Source organism: Zalophus californianus, chromosome 2, assembly GCF_009762305.2.
Source record: "Zalophus californianus isolate mZalCal1 chromosome 2, mZalCal1.pri.v2, whole genome shotgun sequence".
Classification (NCBI taxonomy): Eukaryota; Metazoa; Chordata; class Mammalia; order Carnivora; family Otariidae; genus Zalophus; species Zalophus californianus.
The window spans coordinates 177272803-177293410 of NC_045596.1; positions in this window are offsets into that span (position 1 = coordinate 177272803).

The following is a 20608-nucleotide window of genomic DNA, read 5'->3' on the forward strand; positions in this document are numbered from 1 at the left end:
AATCCAACAAGATCCTATTAATGATGGGCTCTTGTGCGTAATTGTGAGTGTATCTTGCGGAAAGCTTGATGATTTAGTGAAGATGTTTTGAATGCTCTTTGATTCCTGGGGAATAGGATTATTTTAATTTTCATAGTCCAGAGAAATGCTCAGATGCATTAACTTTTAAACTTTGGGTCAGGGTTTCCTGGAAATTGCTTTCCATAGCTGCAAAGCTAATCCGGATTCCAGACATTTTACATCTGATCAAATGAAGTGAATAGCTGTCTTGGGAATATTTTAATGTGTCTGCTTATTCACCATGGAAGTAAATGAGCTTTTGATCTGTAAAATGTGGAGGGCATGAGCATAGGAAGAGAAGTAGTGATGAAGAAGAATGGGAAGTTGTGGAAGAGGGAGGGAGAGACGCGTCCAGAGGGATGTCTATCAAACAAGCATAACGAATATAGTTAAGACTGTACCAGGCTTTTAAAATTTCACTCTGTTGGTGAAGTTCTGGCTAGCTCACATTTGCTACTATATTAGAAGCTCTTAGTAATACAAATACACAAGACCATGGTAGCTTGTGATGTGACAAGTGCCAGGGCAAAGTTGTCTAAAAGGGTGTCTCTGAAACGCAAACTCTCTAGTCACAGGCTCTTACCATGGTCTGCCATCAACCTCCATGACCGCCTGACTTCTCATGCTTTGGTTGTCTCATCTATGAAACTGCAGTCAAGTTTAATCTCCCCTCTGCAGTCAACATTGATAGTCATGGTCATCAACAATCACCAGTTGCCACTTGGGGAGTGAGAGCTTCCAGAGTGATAGTTCAAAAAACTTTGTTGTTCAGTCCCAGCACAAGAAATTGTCAGGGCCAGTCAGGATGCTAAGTCCCATCCCTGCCTCCTGAGTGCCTTCCTCTGCCTCCTACACTGGCTGGTCACTGTCAAATCTCAGAGAATTTCCTCACTTTAAAAAAAATGTACATATTCTTTACTCTTGGCAGCTGAAGAATCACCCCCACATTTCCTCTTAACTAGAGCTGCCTCTGGAAACTGCTTCCCAAGACTGCCCAACATAATGGATGACATTTTAATCCAAACCCTTTGCCATGTCAGAAACCTGGGCATCACTGTGGACTCACCAAATTCTCTCATTTCCCAGCACCTAGCATTGTGCCTTGTTCTCTCTCTCTTTCTTCATACATACACACAACTTAAATTCTATCTTCCTTAAGACTTTTTGCTGAACCTTACTGTCTTCCTCCCCACTTTGTTTCATGTTCCCACTCTTTCTGTCCTAACTGCAAAATAAAACTGTATTTTCATATCCAATCCCATTTTTCTCTGAATGTGTTGTTCTTTTTCCAAAGCCGCCTATCTCCTGAGTCATGGTTCTGGCTTCAGGAGCAGTTGCTGGAGATGTTTTAGCCACGGAAAACAGACGCTTCTGCTTTTGAGCAAACCTAATTCTCAGAAACGTGGTGTCCCATGGATATGATTTTTAAAAATTCCTTGTTAGCTCTTGGAATTTCGCTAATTCCATGAATTTTTCCTTAACGTCCACCTAAGAAAATGCTTAATTCCCTATTTAAAAGAAGACATTCATTTTAAATATCTGTTCATTGATTAAATGCTTCAAGTATTTATGGTAAATACTCTGATTCCACCGCTTTGAGCAGGACTGACTTAAGTTTCACAGAGAATCCTAAACCAGGAGGAACCTTTCCCTGGGGGAGAAGAAGGCGCATCTGACCATCTAACACTAGCAGTGAAGACCACAATGGATCACTTTTGCATATTTGCCCAGGATATTTCTACCCTTTCAGTCCAGTATAAGAAATTGGCTTATCTCAGGGCGCCTGGGTGGCTAAATTGGTTAAGTGTCTGCCTTCAGCTCAGGTCATGACCCTGGGGTCCTGGGATCGAGCCCGTGTCTGGTTCCCTCCTCAGTGGGGAGACTGCTTCTCTTCCTCTCTGCTCTCCCCCTCTGCTTGTGATCTCTCGCTCTTTCTCTCTCTGTCAAATAAATAAGTAAAATCTTAAAAAAAAAAAAAAGAAATTGCCTTATCTCAGGTTCTCAGTAGGTAAAGCTCATGGTCAGGTGCCTTTAACAATCTGTGGATAAACCTCAGGAATTCTAAAAAGCCACTGTTGTTGGCTTCTCCTTTGTTGATTCCAGATGTATAGCTAACTTGTCAGCTTGCCCTTAACTGAAAGAGTGCGAGTAAGTTCCTTAAATAGCACATTGATTCCTGCATACTAGCTAAGAAATATGGAAATAGGAAAAGAGAACCAAGGTTGGTGACTTCAAATAATTTGGATTAAAAAGCTGGTTCTAGAGGCGCCTGGGTGGCTCAGTTGGTTAAGTGACTGCCTTCGGCTCAGGTCATGATCCTGGAGTCCTGGGATCGAGTCCCACATCAGGCTCCCTGCTCAGCAGGGAGTCTGCTTCTCCCTCGGACCCTCTTCCCTCTCGTGCTCTCTATCTCTCATTCTCTCTCTCTCAAATAAATAAATAAATAAATAAATAAAAAGATTTTATTTAAAAAAAAAGCTGGTTCTGATACTTACTTGCTGTGTGACTTTGGGCAAAATGCTTAATTTCTGTGTCTCAGTTTTTCCAGATGTACAGTGGCATAAGAATATTTTTCTCATAGAAAAAGTAAGCATGTAATAAGTACACAATAAATCATGCCTCTTGTTAATATTAGTATCAATAGTAATAACAGTAATAATAGCAGCAACACCTTGAAGTAGCTAATATAACTGTATGATATTAGCAATCCCAAACCTGCCTTAAGTTAGAATTAAATCTACACCAAAATCAAGAGCCTCTGCTAATGCAGCGGCATCACTCTCTCCATATAGTACAAAGTCCAAGGAAAATGTAACTCCTCTTGCCTTTATCATTGGAGGCTCTCTAGCAAAACTGCACACCACCTCCAGCCCTGAGTACTACCTACCCAGATGTTATCAAGCATGCCAGATGGCAGGGTTTGCAATTAATGTGCCCATATTCAATCAGTATTAGATCCCTGAGAGATGTAATGCAGGGCACAGTCAATCAAATATCTGCATTTTATTCCTGGCTAAGGTTTTGTCCTCAAACTTGCTAGTTTTCCTAAACTGCTGAGTTGGCCTGGACATGATGAAACCTCTAGGTCCTTTCCCCCTCCTCCCCTGTGGTCTAGGTCCAAACTCTAGGAGGAAACTTGCTTCCTCAACTGGAAATAGAGTTTGGTAAGAGTCTGGGACCAGAAAGTTTCTTTCCCTTCTCCATTTTGATGGCTATGAATGTATTTTTTTTTTTTTTTTTTGCAGTTTGCAGGGTATGTTGGAATACTATGAAAATTTAAAGAGGTCATAAACAGCATTTATTTAAAAAAAACCTACAAAAAAATGAATCCAGACATGGACCTTATACGAACCCTTCATAAAAATTAACATGAAATGGATTACAGATCAAAATGTAAAACACAAAACTATTAAACTCCTAGAAGATGACATAGGAGAAAACCTAGAGGACCTTAGGTTTGGCAATGAATTTTTAAATATGACACTCAAGGCACAATTTATGAAAGAAATAATTGATAAATTCAATTATTTATCAATAAACTCAAACTTTATTAAAATTAAAAACCTGCTCTATAACAGACAGTGTCAGGAGAATAAGAAGACAAACCACTGACCAGGAGAAAAAAACTACAGAAGACACATCTGCTTTTAGACTGCTGTTCAAAATATTCAAAGGAACTCTTGAAATTCAATGATATGAAAACCTGATTAAAAAATGGGCCAAAGACTTTAGTGGACACCCCACCAAGAAGATATACAGATGGCAAATAAGCATATGAAAAGCTACTCTACAACATATGTCATCAGGGAAATGCAAATTAAAACAACAGTGATAGACTGTTTGAATGGCCAAAACCTGAAACACTGTCACTGGAACACTGACAATATCAAATGATGGTGAGGAGCAACAGGACCTCTCATTCATTGCTGGTGGGCATGCAAGATGGTACAGCCACAGTGGAAGATAGTTTGACAATTTCTGACAAAACTAAATGCTCTCTGATTTTTGTTTTGTTTTGTTTTTTGAGAGAGAGTGAGAGCATGCGGGGGAGGGGGAAGGGGAGAGGCAGAGGGAGAGAAAATCTTAAGCAGACTCCATGCCCAGTGCAGAGCCCGACACAGGGCTCCATCTCACGACACTGAGATCATGACCTAAGCCGAAACCAAGAGTCCCACCTTAACCAACTGAGCCACCCAGGTACCCCAAAACTAAACTCTTACCATACAATTCAACAATGACACTCTTTGGTTTTTCCTAAAGGTTGAAAATATATGTTCACACAAAAACCTGCACATGGATGTTTGTAACAACTTTATTCATAACTCCCCAAACTCGGAAGCAACCAAAATGTCCTTCAGTAGGTGAATGGATAAACTGTGGTACGACCAGACAGTGGCGTATTATTCATCACAAAAAAAGAAATGAGCTATCAAGTCATGAAAAAACATGAAGAAATCTTAAATGCATATCACCAAGTTAAAGAAACCAATCTGAAAAGGCTATGCATTGTGTGTTTCCAACTATATAATATTCTGGAAAAGGCAATAAAAAGATCAGTGGCTGTCAAGGATTGGTGGGGGGCGGGAGCAGGGGGTGAGAGTTGAATAGGCAGAGGACAGATTTTTAGGGCAGTGCAAATACTCTGTATGATATCCTAACGATGTAAGCATATCATCATACATTTGCCCAAACCCACAGAATGCACAATACCCAGAATGAACCATAATGTAAACTATAGACTTTGGGTGATCATGATGTGTCAGTGTAGGTTCATCAGTTGTAACAAATGTACCACTCTGACAGAAATGTTCATAATCAGAGGGGCTGTGCAAGTGCAGGGCAGGGGCTATAAGGGACATATCTGTATCTTCCTCTCAATTTTGCTGTGAATCTTAAACTGCTCTAAAAAAAAGTCTCAAAAAATTTAGGTTAATAAAGAATAAATAAGTAAAATAGCTGCATGGACTTACTTTCCCATTATAGGAATGCTAAATAATTGTTAAACTTTTTCAAATATTTCAGTATAAAAAATAGTAAAAATGCGTTGAAATCTTACAGATATGAACACTATCAATTTATGTTTTCCTATTGAAAAGGAACAAAGGCAGCTGAGTTGTCAAGTCATTCTTCTTTTCCAAGCTTAGCTTCTGGATCTCATAGAATTGGGGGAGGAAGAGATGCTTGTAACATGCAATGAAAATGATTTGATGTCCAGTGAATTCTAGAATAGTCTGAAAAAGTATACATTAGCCTTCTTCAATGGCAGCTTTATTTGGTTGGAGTTTTCCATAGGAGGATATTTTTGTTTTGTTTTGTTTTGTTTTGTTGGGAGGGAAGAGCTGACATTTCATTCACTCAAGAGAAAAAAAAGGGGAGGAACACTATTATATTTTCTATCAATCTGAATAAAAACCAGGGCACTGTACATAAGTCATAGTTATGAGAAGAGGAATAAGCATATGGCATCTTAAAAGTCCAACCTCAAAAATCTCCTGAAACGCTCAGAAAAGTTTAGCACAAGTAAGGTACTGACATCAGGAGTCTGTTACGTTAAGCCCTGAGAATTAGCAAATGTTTAATTAGTTACTGAAGAGCCTCAAATTTCTTCCTAACCTGTAACACAAACAAAAGTGAGGACTAGTTCAAGGAAAACAGAGATTTCAATTATTATTACATTACACAATCCTGGGTAAATTAACTTCTTTAATTTCATGTTCTTTACGTGAGTAGAAACAAAGACTACTTTGATTAGAGGATGGAATGGCTTTTGACGGGGTACAGAGAGACATATGCTAGAAGCATATTGACTTCTTATCATCTGTCTTCCCTTGTTTTAAAATTTGATCACTGATCACTATGCCTATAAAATAAGCCCATTATCCTTTGTACTTTCCACTAAAGTAAAATGGAGGACTGAGATTTTTGCTCTTCCCTCTTCTTCATTCTTTGCCCATTCCCCCCACCCACCTCCTTTGACCCAATGGCTTAGTCCTTTCTTGATAATTAGATAACAGAATATTTTTATTAAGGAATTTTAAAGCATACTTCCTATCCATGTTAGGGAGATATTTATGTATCTTCCCCCCCACCCCGCCATGTTGAGCTAGCTAGACACAGGCTCTGAACCTCTACCTTAATAAGAATTGTTAGAAAAAAATTCAGAAAAAATTATCTGAACTTGAAAATAGATAAAAGAATAGTGAGCAGGGTTTCGGGTTTTGTTTGTTTTTCCAGTGCAATGATAAGCTTTGCTTTCTATTTACTGATCTAATTTATATCTTTGTAGGAACAGAGATCAAGTTGTAAATTTTTGTCTAGTAGAGATGTAAATAATTTCTTTCTGGTGGAATAGATAACCCCAAAGTTTACATTTTAAGCTGAATTGGACATTAACCAGCTTTATATCTAATGCAACAGTGTAGTCAATTGCCTGTGTATATGCAACTTTCCAAATGCCCTTTGGACCAGTTTTAACATCTTACTGGTTCCCTCACTAGTTAATAAGTTGAATAAAATCTTTTGCATATCTTCATTTTGTAGTTGTATGAGAATCATGTTTTTTTAACCCTTTGAAAACTATACTTTGACAGGATGATTGTGTTCTCCAAACAAAAGTTTGGCAACTGTTTTACCTTATTTTTCCCCCTCTCAAAATTTAACATCGATTTTCGATGACCATCCAAAGGCATTCAAAATGTTCTACAGATATGCCACCAGTTGACATTTTGTTTCTTACATGTTAGTATGTCACATTCAGTCCTGGCATCTAGGTGAGGGTGGTAATCCCTAGGTAGTCTACTAGTAACTGCAGTATTTTTACCTAGTTATGTTACCCTTCAAATACACATATAGGAGGATAATAATATTTGCTATTATGATCATTGCAAATAATATGGTACAGTGATTAAGAGCATAGGTTCCTTAGTCCAGGCCAGCTATACCATTTTTTAGCCACAGGACCCTAAACAAAAATTACTTCACGTCTCTGGACCTCATTTACCTCATCAATAAAATGCAGCCAGTAATAGTACCATCTACAATAACCAGGGTCATTGCAAATAATAGGGGAGGTCATCATCTAAAATGCCAAGAACAGTGCTTAGCATGTAATAAGCACTCAATAAATGTTAGCTATTATTATTATACCCGCTAGTAGAGTTGTCTTAAAGCTAGCTTCTAGTTACTAGAAATTATTTTGACTTACACTAGGCTCTGTGGGAGAACTCCGTCACCACCCAGAAAGAAGACGCTTATTGTTCACATTGCCTGGAGAAAGAGCCTCCGCCGTCACAGACTTTGGCCAGAAACAGGCCTCCTGTCTGTTTCATGGGTTGGCTTTGACTCATTGCCAAGACTTTCAGGAAAACGGAAAACAGATTTGTAGCATTTATGAAGCTAAGGCCTTATCTGAGTTCCCAGGGCTGGTTTGTCGCATGGAAATGAGCTGTTCCATTGCTTTATTCGCTTGATTTAGCCTCCAAGGATCTGGTTCAGTGCATTGCTGTCTCCACATGTTAAAACTTGGTGAGGATTCTCTGGTGTCTTTGTTTTCTTTGTAACTTGGGATGACATACTTGTTTTTGTCAGCCTTTCCCAGCACTGCATTGTCATTCCATCTTAATGCAAAGAACAGTGAACTTGGCAAAATATTTTGAAAGCTAAACTTTGAAAATCATTTGTTTGTCAGGTAAATGGGTGGTTTTTCTGGGTTTTTGTTGTTGTTGTTTTTTAGGCTTGTTTTTTTGTTTTGTTTGCTTTGGTAGCCAGATAAGCTCTAAGATGGGAACAAAAAATCGGAAACATTCTACATTTGTTAGGACTGTGGGATTCAGGAGTGAGAATAAAAAGCAACTTCCCCAAAAAAGTATTTCTGTGATTCATACCATGACCAGAAAAGAGAAATCTCACTGTTCCTCAATGTTTACTGCTCTTTAAGTTGATGTTTATCACTCTTCCCATCATGGCTCCCCCAGCAATGTCTCTAAGGAAGGAATAAGACACCTTGAGCTCCTCCTCAGGAACACATGTGGATTGTAAATATGAGATAATGAGACTGTTGAAAACACAAGAGCAAGCTACTCCCCAGGGCACCTGGGTGGTTCAGTCGATTAAGTGTCCAACTTCTTGATTTCGGTTCAGGTCATGATCTCAGGGTCCTGGGATCAAGCCCTGAGTTAGGCTCTACACTCAGTGGGAAGTCAGCTTGAGGATTCTCTCTCTCTCTCTCTCCCTCTGTCTCTCCCCTTGCTCTCTCTCTCTCAAATAAATAAATCTTTAAAAAAAAAAAAGAAGAAGGAACCCCCTGCTCCACCTCATATCTGAAGTATCACTTTGAGGAAGAAACAAGTTCACCAAATGAGTTGAGAGCCCGCTGTGTGAAAGTCTGATTTCTCCTGTGATGACAACATCCCCAGCAATGACAAGCATCCCCGCATGCTCAGTAAAGCCAAGCCAGAGTAGTTTAGCTTATACTGTTGCAAACTTTAGTTCTGTAGCTATTGCATTTACAGATTCTAGCCTTGGTTTCCAGTCACCCCCACCCAAGCAGCATCAGTAGCTTCTCTTTGGGGGCAGAATGATCAACGTACTTTCCATCTGGACAATTAGAAGGCTTTGTAATTTTTTTTCAACCTATTTTCATTTCAAAGTAATATCTAGAGTTACCTGGTTCTTATCAGACCTGAAATAATTCATTTCAACAGCATTTGTTTCACACCCAAATAATCACAGACTTTAAAACTGTTATGCATTAGTCATCTAGATGATTTTTTTTAATGCCAGTCTCACCTTGGGAGCTAAACTCACAATTTTATTATTCTATCCCTGTTGAAATATATGACAATCTGAGGAAAAAGGAGAGGCAATTTTTACTTGGTTTGTGTTATGAAGGACACACCTGTATAACTAAAATTCATGGCAATTTCTCTGAATACAGTCTAGAATGGAAGTCAAGAAAACCAGTGCTGGGGTAGTGGATCAACCTCCAAATTGTGAAACAATATGCCTTTTTTTTAAAAAAGGGGTAAAATATTTTGAAATATGAACTGGTTTTTGCTCCCTTGGGCATTTCCTTCTTCCTCTTGGCCCGTCTCTGTCCTGTCGGCTTGGCATTTCTGCACATGCTGCCTCGGGGCGGGTGTGACATAGCAGAGAGCAGAGCAAAGAGGAGTCCATTTAGGCCTTTTGAATCACAGAAGCCAAGGCCTTCAGGGCAGCCAGAAAGGACAGATGTGCACAAGCCATGAATTTGGAAGACTCTTTGTTGATGGAGCTCCTTAGCCTGGAAACTTGGCAGGCACTCCCGAGGCTGCAGCAGGGAGGAAAGGTGGGGTGGAGGCAATGGGAGCTTAGGTGCTGGTGGCATCTACACCCCTTGTGCCTGTCTCTGTGAAGTGGGGCCTCCCACAGGTGGGGGGTGAGGGGTGAAGGTGAAAACCCCAGATAGCTATGGGGGGTTACTGAGAATTAGACAAGACCTGTGCCCTCACCTGGGTAGAATCGCAGAAAGGAGGCAAGACCAAGAGATTGGGGTGTACCTAGGCCTATGGGGCTAGAGCATCTCACCAAGTTCCCAGCATGGAGGTAGAGTAAACCTGCAGGGCCTGGCAGGGTGACTTGGTGTTGATCTGCATGACCAAGCCCAGATGACAGATGACACTGAAGACCTGTCACAGCATGACCCACCATCACCCATGCCCTGACTCTACATGGAACTCATGCCCAGTTCTGGGAAATGGACAGACCCTGAATTGGTCATGATTTTTTTTTTTTTTTTTTTTTGCGGGGGAGGGGGTAACCTCAGCAGAATGAAATCTTTAAAAAGTCAAATAGAGTTCTAGAAAATAAATATATTTCTTAACATTGAGACTGTAGATGGAACTCTGTAATTGGCGCCATCATATTTTTTGACCTTTCCTTTGGTATACCCCCTTCCCCAAGTGTGCCCTCTTCCCGCCCTCACATACAAATACCCTCATAGTCTCTTCTGCTCCTAGTTAAAACTGATGTTAGAAAAGGAATTGATAGATCCTTATGCCATGATATAAGTGGATGATAAAATTAAAAGTATTACCTCACTCAGAGATAGTCACACTTTGGCAAGGATTCAAAATTTAGGTCACAAGAGAAAATCCGTAATTGTGGAATGCCAGGTTTCCATTAAATGACAGTGATGGGTCCCTGGGAAGACCTGTTTCTTACCAGGCTTCTGTGATCCCCCTAAGCTTGCTCCCCACGTAATGGAGAAACTGAATATCTATTATCAGTTAAACTCTTCTTAGAGAGCAAGAGCAGTGTTTCTCAACCTTTTTTGTCATTTTTCACTCCCCGAGACTTCTTAGATATTTATTTCTGAATTTTCCTCCCCCATGAATTTTAATACCACACAAACATTATTAAGAGCTATTCTTAATGTACTATACAAATACCTGTGCTTTACATACAAAAAAGCTAAGAATTTTTTGCTCTACGAAATCAGTTTTTGCCTACTTGGAGGACATGTTGGCTTTATTGAAAATTCATGTTGAGTCAATGAAAGATGGGTCCATAGATGTATAAGAAATGAGAAGGGCCTGTTTCCCCACCCCTCCATGCTCCCACTGCCTCCACCTCCACCCCCATTCCCTAGCTTTGAATGACTCAAGCTACCCATAACGATAGAGAGCTTTCTCATGCTATGAGTGCTCACTGCCTCAGGAGGTGCAATGAATATCCTCCTGGGAAGTTTAGGAGGAGCTGTGTTTTACTCTTTGAACGTATTAAAAATTAATTGATGTTCAAGGCTGGGCCAGTGGAATTTGAAGCTCCTGAATCACACCAAAGTGTTCCCATGAGCCAACATAACTCCTTTAAAAATGGTATCCTCTGGCCTTGCTGAACCCTTCCAACCACTGCCTTTTGTAGCAGGAGCTTCATGGGGTACTTTGTTTGATGGGTGCTCACAATGAATTGTTGTATATACATACTATAATTATAAGAAACATAATAATATCCCACATTTAAATTGCTCACTTTCATCTTCGTGAATCCCAAGGCATTTTACACATTATATCATTAATAATAAAATAGATATGTTAATTAAAGCATTCCTCCTTTTAAATGTATACACTACATAATAGGCTATAGAAGTCTATTATTATGCAAAAATGGGAGCATGCTAGTTAGCACTTGTAGAAAGTTGTGCTTTCTCATAGTCAATATAGTACCGCACGGGAGCAATCCAACTTGCTTTTGACAGACATTTTCATCTGTTTCCATCTGGTGGTGGCCAAGCCCAGCAGCAGTGAGTTCATTAATTTGTTTGTTCATTCATTCATTCACCCATTCAGCAAACATCTGTCACAGGTCTGCTTCTGTCATGTACCAACAACTATGGAAGGTGCTGGCTTTCTTTGGCAAGTACAGAGACGGCGAGTAGGGGACGATCTTGAGGCAAAGAAGCTGCAGGGCATGGAAAATGTGAAGTTTCTTTCCTGGCGTTCACTTTTGGGTGTGACAGTAACTTTAAACACATACCCACACATGCCTGAAGCATAAAGCTCGTATGTCTCTGTTAAATTAAGCCGAAGCCACAGCATATGCCCTCATCCTGCTTGACACCCCAAAGAAACCTGCAGCCCTCGCACAACAACATGCATCTAACTGCTCTGAGTCATGGCAGCCATGTTAGTGGCTGCTTTCATTCTTGTTTTTGTTTTGGAGAGACTCATGTTGTTGCCAAAGAGGAAAGGATGGCCTAACTTACCTAGCAGAACATTGTCAAGCTCTAGCCCAGCATGTGCCCTGGCTTGTTGTGTTCACACCAGCTGGTCTTATTCAGCCGACACTGGGCATGGTCACAAGTCCCAGGCCAGTCTTCCAAGGAGACAGACTGGTGTTCTCTCTGCAGGCAGGGTACAGCTACAGACGCAGGCCATGCGTGGCCGCCTCTGTAGCAGGACTGGGCACTGGAGGGCTTCTAGCGCCATGAACGTGTCTCCCACCACCAACCTGCAGATACCGGAAGTCCACCATGAAGGACTCCTTTGATATTTAAAAGACTCAGAGGGCCAGAGAGGATCAATGCAAGGGAGAGAGGACATTAAGTGAGCAAAAGCGAATGCTGCTGACACTTTTGTTGGAGGCAAATTCGGCCAGCCTCACTAGTCCCTGGGGAAATCCTCCTCGCTGCTACCATTTCTGCAGTGCCTAGCCAGAGGCTCATCTGGACGGCCCTTGCAGAGAGGTCAGGCTGCTTCAGTACGCACTGGCTTAGCTTCACTTCCTCCCCTACTTGCCCAGTTCACCCAAGAAACAGAGAGAAAGAATACCACGTGTCCTTTCCTTGAGAACTATTTTTGCCCTGGTGGAAACATGCCTCTAATACCCTAATGGTACTGACTTTTTCTGAGATGGGGGGAATTTCACTCCTCTGAGCTTCAGAAAACTCCTTTAAAGAGAGAAGATAATATATTACCTCTTTCATACAAGATGCTGGACAAATGAGGGTCTTTCTCATTTTCAAATCTTAGGTTGTGTTGGTAAGAATCATGCTTATCCACACTCTCTTATCCAAGTCCTAAGGGACTCTGACAGCGGGCCCGCCTTCACAGGCATTTGAAAGATGCGGGTCACACAGGGTCCTGTGCTCAGAAGGTCCTCCTACTTGGTTTAATATTTTGTCACCATCTTGAAATTCTTAATAATTTCTGAACAAGGGGACACAAATTTTTATTTGCCCTGGGCCCTGCAAAATCTGTAACCGATCCTGCCTGACAGCATGCATCTTGGATAGGCCTTCCTCTGGGAAGCCTCTTCTTGAGCCCCCTGCTGTTGGTAGGGGTGTGTACGTGCAGGGGGCACCAGAGAATGTGGCATTTGCAGAGTCCCCATGCGTAGTCGGCTTTCTGAGAAGGCGAAGAGCTGAAGGGCATGTTCAACAATGTGGTTGAAGATATTGTGGGGTTTCTGGGACTTTAGGGGACACATGGAAGGGATTGGAGGGTGAGGTCTGGGTGGAGTTTGGTTCAGAATGGGGAAACGTGTGGGGATGAGATGAGCTGATGATCGCAGGGATGCCATACTTGAACTTACAGCAGTGATTTCATTAAACAGGAATGAGAAGCGAGACGTCCTTGAGGAGATGGATGAGCAATCAGTGCCAATGCTGTGGCCCAAACACGTCACCGAGTGGTATGGAGACTACAGAATCTCTACTCCTTCAGGAACTGGCAGAGCTGGAACACAGAACTAACAGTCCTGTGTTGGGCTGATCTCAAATTGTGGACTTAAGCCCGTGTGAACTTACTTAGGGGAATTTGGATGCATCTGGATGTCTATTTCTAATGTCAGGAAACCATGGAAGGAATGGTATTCTGGGATTAGCTGGGCTTGTAGTGTGATGTTTTATTTATGTCACTTGATAACCTCTGCCGCCAGTCTCCCATATAAACTAGAAACTCATGGCAATGCCTTGGATGAGAGCTATAGTCTCCACCCTGGGTGGACACCGCGGCTGTCTTGTGTTCTTATAAGCTGTTGTTGGCAGGACAGTGATCCTATCGTGCATCTTTTTAAATGACTTTTCTGTAGTGAAGGCTGTGTGAAGAGTGTGCAGTGTGGTCTTACAAAGTAATAACTTCTGCTTAGTGCTTATGATTGCAAAGAGAACAGAACGTATTCTAATCTTCACTTCCAAGTAGATGAAAATGCTTCCTCCTTTGCTACTTTTCTTTTTCCTTCTTTTATTCCTTCCAATGGCCAAATGTCCTCTGATGAGATTTGGTGGTCTGGATGAGAGATTCATTCACATATCCCCGATTTTATATCTCGATCATACAATTTAGTCTCCTGGGACTGTGCATTGGGTAATGTGGAAACTGTGAATTCTCTTGTTCTTCTTATGAAACCATAAAAGATGGGGAGGAGGAGGCTAACATCAAAAGAGGACCCACTTTTATTGTTCAACATGGAATGGTTTCCACTTACATCTGACATATCTATTATATACCAGGCACTGGAATCACAATGATAAGCCAGACAAACCTGCCCTCCAAGGGTTTACAGCACACTAGGGTAAACAGGGAGTTCCGTGCATTATGATTGCTCCTTATGGTGGGAAGCATTGGTGGCTCCGAGAACACGTGGGGAGGGCCCGCTGGCTCAGTCTTTGGGGTCCAAGCCAATAATATGTAAACTGAACTCTAAAGGTTGCATAGAAATTAACCACCTTAGGTTGGAAAGAAGAGAACGTCCCAGGAAAAAGAACAGTGTGGGTAAAGGCCTGGGAAGGACCACCTACACAGGGGTCTGGGGCACAGGATTGGTCCCAAATGGCTGGACTGTGGAGTAGAGTGAGGCTGCTGGAGAGCAGAGAGGCTGGAAGGAGGGCTGCATGCAATGTGCCTTTCCTGAGGGTGAGGAGCCACTGAGGCATGTGACGTGACAAACAGGAGGAATAAGGATGAGAGACGCACCACAGGGGCAGGAGCCACTTGGAGGTTGCTCCAGTGATCTAGGTCCGTGGCTTTCAAAATTTTAGGTCATGTTCCCCTGTGTAAAACTTTTCAAGCATGAACCCCAAAATATGAATATCCACTTACTTATACATGAAATAGGCAAGTATACACTGTAAACATACAAAATAAGTGATATTATGTATACTTTAAATATATTATATATTTAAACATACATTACATACATTTTGAACATAAATATTATTATTATTATTTTTAGATTGTATTTATTTATTTGTCAGACAGAGAGAGGGAGAGCACAAACAGGGGGAGTGGCAGAGGAAGAGGGAGAAGGAGACTCTCCACTGAGCAGGGAGCCCGATGAGGGGCTCGATCCCCGGGATCATGACCTGAGCTGAAGGCAGATACTTGACTGACTGAGCCACCCAGGTGCCCCGATAAATATTATTTTTAAAGATGAGATGAAATATATAAAAATAGAAGTTCTCATCTTTTCCTCTTGCCCCACAGTGGGTTCTCTAGTACACCCCCTGTGTCCCTGTACCCACTCTGAAGACCCCTGGCTGAGGCCAGTCTGAGCCTGAGACTCTAATTCTTGGGCTGCTCCAATATACACCCAGGTGGTGTGGGAGCCTTGGGCCTAGCCCATAGTTTCAAACATTTGAATTCTATGCCCAACAGATTCTAATGCAAATGTTTCCATTCCTTGGGAACGATCAACTCAGGCTACTTGAACATTTAGAAAGTTGAAAACAGCACCATCTCTTACCAGAGCAAAGATAAATTTCACAAAATATCCCTTAGTTTTCTTCCTTTTAAAAAAATAACATTTTTCTGTTACTGATTCAAAGTATTTTTGCAGAGAACCATGGGACTTGCTCGTTGGCTTAGCTGAATTTTGAATTTCTGACATCTCTTGCTAATGTGGACCTCTTGGCCCTACTTGATTACTGGCCAAAAGAAGGCCTGTGTTCATCTGACTTCAATCTTTCAATTATGAAGGTGGCAGCAGACGGTGCTCTCACCCGCCGCGATGCCAGCACTGTGACATGGACTCTATGAAGGGTCTAGCAATATCAAGGGGGATCCATGTGCAAAGAAACCAAGTTAAGACACAGATACTGATGTTGCCATTGTCCCCAGAACACCTCCAAGAAGTCAGCAAATACATGTGAAGCGCCTCACACTGGCCCTGGGTGTGCAGAGTTGCTCTCTCCCTGGACTTGACCTTCTCCGTCTTTGTCGCAGTGGCCTCTCCCAGCTCCCACCACATCTCCTCATGCACTTAGACGCCAAGACTAAAGTCAGCTCCACGAGCAGCTCTGCGGGGCAGGAGCTCCAGGTGACAAAAAGTTCATCATGACTTTTGCTCTTTCGGGAAGTTATTTGAAGATTTTTTTTCTTCCTGACCAAATTCCCAAGCTAATAAATGTATATTTATAAGTAAATGGTAACTAGGGCTTCTGTGAGGGCACATTCCAAACCTAAAGATTTATTGGGACAGTGGGGAGGGGCAGAAGGAGCAGAGTGAGAGGAGGAGTTACATATTTCAGGAATTTTATAATTTTCAAAAACTATAAAAATTATATACAAATTCTCAACGTTCAGGTCTTATAGATCCAGATTTTTACATAGCCCATGTGGGAATGTCTCCACGTTTGGTGCGCACACACCAGAAACTGTAAAAGGACACAGGTGGTCTTGCCCAGGGTATGGGGACACTAAAGGTCATCATCTACAGAGAGCAACAGGAGATTAAACTGTACAAAATCTCAGCAAACAAAGCTGAGGAAATAAAATAATGAGAAGGTTTTAAAACCTAGTCATAAAGTAAAAATATCTTGAAAATAAAATAGAGGTTTCTCTGGGTGAATACTGCATTGCTTTCATCTACTTCAGTCTGGCATATTTCTATTCTATTTACTCAGAAAAATATATTTCAAAAGTGCTTTCCCCAGACCATATACTCCCTCTTTTTTACTATTTGTTTTTTTTTTCTTCTTAAAAAAATTAGAAACGATAGCAGATACTAGGAATCAAAGTTGTCTGCCTGTCTCTCTCTCTCTCTCTCTCTCTCTCTCTCTCTAGTCCAGAGAGGTAAAGGAGAAATTGAAGGGGCTCCTCATCACTAGGGGAGATGAGGGGAGGTGTGGGATGAAGGAGAGAGATTTGGTCCAGCAGGAGGTTCCAGAGCACTGGCATCTAGATAAGTCTGGGCAAGACTGATGCACTGGTGGGGAATGCCTTGCCACGGAATGAATTTATTTAATAGGGGACTGAGAAATCACCTCGGAAACTCATTTTAAGGGAAGAGAAGGTCAGACACTTGTGATTAGTCCACTTCATTCTCTCACACATTAATTCATTGACAGAGATTTATTTATCCAGCACCCGTAGGATGCCAGGTAACTCTTCTCAGAGCTGGGGACACAACAGACAAAACACAGTCCCTGTCTCACGGAGCTCAGGCCCTAGGTGGGCAAGACAGACAGTAGGCAGGTAAATGGGTAGAACATCAGGGTAAGGGGAAAAATGAAGTCAGTGGGAGGGCAAGGGAGAGACGCCTGCAGGAAGTAAGGGAGAATCCTCCCACTCAAGGAGGAGCCCAGCAGCACTCACAGCTCCTGAGGCAAAGGACCCTGATCCCGGCAGGAGGCTGTAGTCCTGACACTGCCCCATGGAGCAGCGAGGTGTCCTCTATTGCTTCTCCCTTAAAATAGACCGCGATGGAAGGTAGAGGCTGAGCGAGACCCTGAGAAGCTATAGGTCATGGCGTTTCAAACTGAAATAAAGTCTTTTCATTAGCTTGGCTAAGTCTGAATGCACAAGGCATTTTCACTTGTTTGTTTGCTTATTTATTCACTATAAATATTTACTCAACAGCTACCATGTGCCAGTGTAAGAAATGAATTCTTTTCTAAATGAACTAAGCATGGACATAAAAATTTTATATTTACAAACTGATTGCCATTAGAGCAAATGCTAAAGAAATACAAGCACCTAGGCACTATTTCCTACCCTTAGCAACAATTCTTAACCTGCTAAAAATCATCATTTAATCCAATCATGGTCACACTCAGGCCCAAGGTAAAACTGGCTTACTAATTGTCTTTGACTTCTCTTCAGCTCAAAAATCTTCCTTGGGAGGAATCTAGATTTGGGCCTTCTTGTCAGAGAACTTGCTTTTAGCGACAATATCATCATCAGGGAACTTGTTAGGAATGCAGACTCTCGGGCCTGCCTCAGAGCTACGGAATCAGGATGCACATTTTCACAAGATCCCGGAGTGACTCCTGCACACCTTAAAGCTTAAGAAGCACTGCTGTGGACCATAGCTGGTCCTTTTCTAACAGGAAAGCCTCTCTTCGAGTCTTGCACAGAAGGCTGCTTTGTCCTTTTGAACTCCCAGCTAAAAGACCACACCCTCTCGATTACCTGCAGGCCCAAGCTCTGCTAGAGTCCGTCTCTCTGCTCTGTGCCAGTGGCTCCGAGGTCTTCCCAGCAAGCCTGGACTCTCTGTGCGTGTCATCACACACCTGCTCCCTCTCGATTCCCCATACCCAGCAAGTAGTGGCTAACCTCCACACTCAGATGGTGATGGTGGCCCTGTTGTGACAATGGAGTGAACTCCTTATGTCATAGAGTCCCACCTCCTGCCTCTTCCTTCCCATTTGATTCAAATCCCTCGAAGCTCATTTATTCCATGCATCTCTCCCCCTGCCTAGTTGGGGACTCCTTGGCAAGCCCATTTGGACGTCACTACTGATCTGCCTCCCTGAGTTGCTGCAGAACAAAAGCCTACGGCCTTTGGCCCATTTACAGATTCAATCATGGCAGAGAAACTGGCAGGAGGGAGGCTGTCAGGTTGCCTGGACTGTTACTGCAGATCCCTTCCGGAAATTTGCTAATCTCCTGATCTCAAGTCCTTGCCAGGCAGCTCCCAGCCAGCTCCCTCCTCCAAGCGCCTAGCCTTTCTACCCAAGGCTCTCTTATGCTCTGCACTGACTGTCCCTTGCATGGACAAACTAGCAAAGCACTTAAGAAGAGTACAGACCTAGGATCACACACCTTATCTGGCACATACCAACTCCATTTGCCTGGTCAGCTGAGATCATTTTTTCCTCTCAGGTGTTCCACCTCACTGTTTTTGCACATTAATGATCTTTTTGTGCATTGAAATTGCTTTTCTACCTAACAACCTGATTAGGCTTCTAAAATTGTTCATATGCTTAAAAGGGGAGAGAAAAAAAGAAACTAAGCTCTCCAATCCAAAAACGGAGATTAAAAAAAAAATTTAAAGGAACTACCTCCCTCTGCCACTAAATATTATAAAGGACTTAAACAGATACAAAATTATTTCCTCAGTGTCTCTGATAGGACCCTGGCTGAGGTACGGGATATAGCTTGAGTAGTGAACCCATCACGCTGACAGTGATTCTACTGGGCACGGCTCCATGAGAAAAGATAATCATGGGTCTTTCAGATTGGTTATCTCAACATGGCTATGTACTTAGGTGGTATAAACTCAGCATGGGAACTAGTCCTTCACCTGAGGAAGCCATGTCGGTTGGAAGCCATGTTGGTTTGCAGCCTTGGAGTTGAAGTTCCTGCCACATGGCGTTTAAACAATGAGTAGTGAATGGCAAGGGCATCTGGGGTCTGGTTGGCTGTTTCTGTGCAAATGTAACTATAAATTCTATAGTACGTTTTTCAGATCATGTTACTCATGAAAAATGGCAACATCTGTGTGGTACACTGATGTCCCCTGGAGGTAACCTGGAAACCAGACAAGACAACTTTCAGTGAAAATGACCATCCACGGGTCTCCAGTCACCCAGGCAGAGCCTGGTGCCCTGACGATGGGGGGGATCACTATCCCAAGGCACACGGCTGGGAAGCATTTGTATCTACGGCCCAAATTCTCCCAAGTTCCACCTGAGGGCAATTTCTGACAGTCTGCCACAACTTAACCCTATTCAGTGCTTCCTCTCTGCCCAGCTTTCTCATACTGTGCAATTGTTCTACCTGTCTTCCTTCTTCCTCTCCCTGTGACTATAAATTATGCCCAGTTATGGGAAGCTCTTGGCGGAACAAGCTTTTTTCTGCCCTTGACGGCCGGTACACACATAGAAATGATGACCAGCCATGTGCTTGGAAGGCAGCCAGTGGTAATGCTGCTGTCCAAGGAGCAGGACACATTTCTTTAAGCGAGCTCTGCAGCAGTATCCTTGTCTGAGGCTACACGCAAGTCAGGGCCCATTGCAGTCACCATCACTTGGCCAACATTTTTGAGTCATGAGGCATTTCCCAGTCCTGCTATTCTAGCTCAGTAGATAGTTCCAGCACAAACATATTGTATAAAACTAAGAGCAGTCTTGGAATTTCCTCCGTCATATGTTAGAGGTGTGTGCCGCTATCTGGTTGCATAGTCTGGAAGTTTTGCCACCCACCCACACAGTGAAAATTCTAAAAAAAAAAAAAAAAGCACTTATCCATTTTAACTTCAAAGAAATAGAGTTCCAATAGCCTTAAAATCTTGGAAGTGTTTCTGTTGCATTTACATATATTTAACAATAAAGTGGCATTCGGGATTTCTCAAATTTGAAAATTATATACACTTATTTCAAAGAAAATACAATTCTCAGGAATCCCAAAGAATGCTTGGACTTTGGTTTAATAAATGCTGATGTGAGAAACTAGTCTATTTCATGAAATATCTTTTAGTTGCAATTGTTGCTGGAAAAGGGTCTAATTTTTGTTCATATTATGGTAAATTTTCAAATAGACTTTGTGTCTACTTTTGTGTACAGAGATAGAGGTGGTATAAGGAGCCCAGATGTATCTACCACCCAGCTCCATGGCCAGTCTTCTTTTCTTTTTTTTTTTAAAGATTTATTTATTTATTTGAGAGAGAGAGAGAACATGAGCACACGGAGGGGAGAGGCAGGAAAAAAAAAAGAAGAAGAAAGCAAGAGGGAGAATCTTTTTTTTTTTTTTTAAGATTTTATTTATTTGACAGAGAGAGACACAGCGAGAGAGGGAACACAAGCGGGGGAGCAGGAGAGGGAGAAGCAGGCTTCCCGCGGAGCGGGGAG